Below are 2,883 nucleotides of genomic sequence, written 5' to 3' on the forward strand. Positions count from 1 at the left end.
TCTGACAATAGGTTTCATATACTGCAATAGAGTACAAAGGAAGGTGAATTCAGAAGGGGTCCTCTGGACAAGTTACTTTACCTCAGTTTATTCAGATTCTGGAACCAAAGAAAGGACAAAATCTATCAATTCTTTTGCGTGCTTTGAATGCGACAACAGAAGAAGTGTGTGATGCACTTCGCGAAGGTAACCTTCTTTTCCTTTATTTTTTTCTAGGTGGAACCTTGTCCCATGTGTTCTCTAACATAATTTTCGTTAAATTAGGAAAATGAGCTTCCTGTAGAATTAATTATAAAGATGGCACCAACACCCGAAGAAGAACTAAAGCTTACTTAGGTTATACTGTGGTGAAATAGCTCAACTGGGAACCGCTGAACGATTCCTGAAAGCAGTCGTTGATATCCCATTCGCTTTCAAGCGTCTAGAGGCACTTCTATTTATGTGTACACTCCATGAAGAAATGGCCTTTGTTAAAGAATCATTTCAGACATTAGAGGTACGTTTCCTTTAATCTTTACAAAAACTATGTTCTGAAAAGGAAAACAGATAACAAAGTTTCTTAGTCTCTCTCAAATATCTATCTAGCTTCTTCTCCAATCTAAATGCATTTTCTTTTGTGTAGTTGCTTGTAAAGAACTTAGGGGCAGTCGGCTGTTCCTGAAGCTCTTAGAGGCAGTTCTTAAGACCGGAAACCGAATGAATGATGGTACATTCAGGGGTGGTGCTCAAGCTTTCAAGCTGGACACTCTTTTAAAATTAGCAGACGTCAAGGGCACTGATGGGAAAACAACGCTCCTCCAGTTCGTTGTTCAAGAGATAATTAGGACTGAAGGTTTTAATAGCAGCTCGTACTATCAGAGAGAGCCAAAGCTTCTCAAGTGTTAAAACAGAGGATCTTTTAGCCGAGGAAACCACTGAAGAGGCAGAAGAGAATTACCGTAATCTTGGACTTCAAAAAGTTTCAGGGTTGAGCAGTGAGCTTGAAAATGTAAAGAAATCTGCAAACATAGATGTTGATTGTTTAACAGGGACTGTTCTTAAAATGGGTCATGCTTTGTCGAAAGCTCGGGACTTTGTCAACTCAGAGATGAAGAGTTCAGGCGAGGAAAGTGGGTTTCGTGAAGCGCTAGAAGATTTTATTCAAAATGCTGAAGGTAGCATCGTGTCAGTGCTTGAGGAAGAGAAGAGAATAATGGCTTTGGTGAAAAGTACAGGGGACTATTTCCATGGCAAAGCTGGAAAAGATGAAGGGTTGCGTTTGTTTGTGATTGTGCGTGATTTTTTTGATAATCTTAGATAAGTCCTGCAAAGAAGTCAGAGAGGTACGAGGGAGACCCGTAAGGATGGCCAGAAAACAGGCTCTACAGCCTCATCTGCTTCTGAAACTCCAAGACAACCACCTTCAGTAGATCCTAGGCAGAAGCTGTTTCCAGCTATTTCAGAGAGACGCATGGGTCAGTCTGAAAACAATCTCAAACAAGATAGATTTGTGCTCTTAAAGAACTTATTAAGCTAGAGATATAAGATAGCTCATTAGGAGCTTTATTGTGTAAGGAAACTAAAGAAATAGGAAAGAGAGATTAAGTTTTCACCAAGAGCAAATAGTATTTGATATCTTATAAGATTGAAGAAAGGAGAGTTGTTTTAAGACAACTCTCTAAGTTACTCTCTAAGTTCTCATTTCATTTCATCATTATATATATGATTTTCATCTTGCTAAGAACGAACCCTAGTTACATGTCATCACATTGGGATTGGGCTTGTCTTTCTTGTGGGCTCTAATACAGTCTAGTTCAGATTCAGACTAAAATAAGTACAAATCTCTGGTTTTGCAACATGTTAGGACATAAATCCTCTGCGGTTTTGCTAAGAGCTTCTGAAGATGTTTTTTTTGCTGCTGGGAGTGGAATGGCATTAACTCACAGAGATGTCAGGTTTTAGTCAGTGATGATCAGATGAACAAACACAAAGGAAGCATTTGGAGTTGTTGACTTACATTTTCAGTTTAGTTTTAGAAAACACACATCATTTTGTTTTCTTCTTAAATCTTGTTGTGCCATATTCTCAAAACCAACAAACCAACAGAGCAAAGACCATTTGTAACAAGAGCATAGTCATTGGTCATAACATGATAAGTATTAAGACATGTACATAAGAATTTTGACACAGTCTATAAAAGGGTCTAAGTCCGACTTTCACATATATAACTTAAACCCCTGGCTTATAATTTACCTGGCCACTGTCATCTTTCAAACAAACAAGACTGTCCTTCCAGCTAGAGAGTCGTCGTCATCATCCAGCAAAGAGAGCTTAACTTTTCCTTTTTGGGTGGTGAATAACGAGTTGAGTTCCTTCAAACAGGTCTGGTAAGTAACTCTCCAGGTCATCTGGTGTGTATTTTATGTACTTTCCAGCATGCCTACCACCTTCTAGTTGACTCTTATTCCTTCCGAAGAAAGCCCGGTAAGCCGGAATTACTTTCTCTGATATAGATATTCTCAATTCTTCACGAAGTTGCGGATCCGGGACCTTCCAAGCCGTTTGAAGCCTGTATAACTCTTCAAAACTGGCATTAAAACCTCTGAACCTCTCCTTTAACGCCATCTTGGACGAATTGTTGCTTCTTTGTCCATAACTCGGGCTACCGCTTGAGCTTCCACCCATGCTTTCGTCCCTCAAAGCAGATAGCACCCTGCTCCAGGATGCCCTGAGGTAACCGGTAGCATATTGGCGTATCTGCCCTCTTCGCTTTCTAACCCAATCATCACCCAAGAGTTTACCCAGCTCAGAATCCTTCACCTTCTGAACTATGTAATAAATGTTATTCATCATGAACACATATTGCAGCCCACCATCTTCATACAACTTTGATTTCTCTTCCAG

General features: G+C 39.8%; 1 pseudogene; it reads left to right on the forward strand.

Annotated features, from left to right (window-relative positions):
- Positions 461 to 1,648, forward strand: LOC109130483 (annotated as a pseudogene).

The sequence above is a fragment of the Camelina sativa genome, chromosome 18 (assembly GCF_000633955.1).
Source record: "Camelina sativa cultivar DH55 chromosome 18, Cs, whole genome shotgun sequence".
In the NCBI taxonomy this organism is placed as follows: domain Eukaryota; kingdom Viridiplantae; phylum Streptophyta; class Magnoliopsida; order Brassicales; family Brassicaceae; genus Camelina; species Camelina sativa.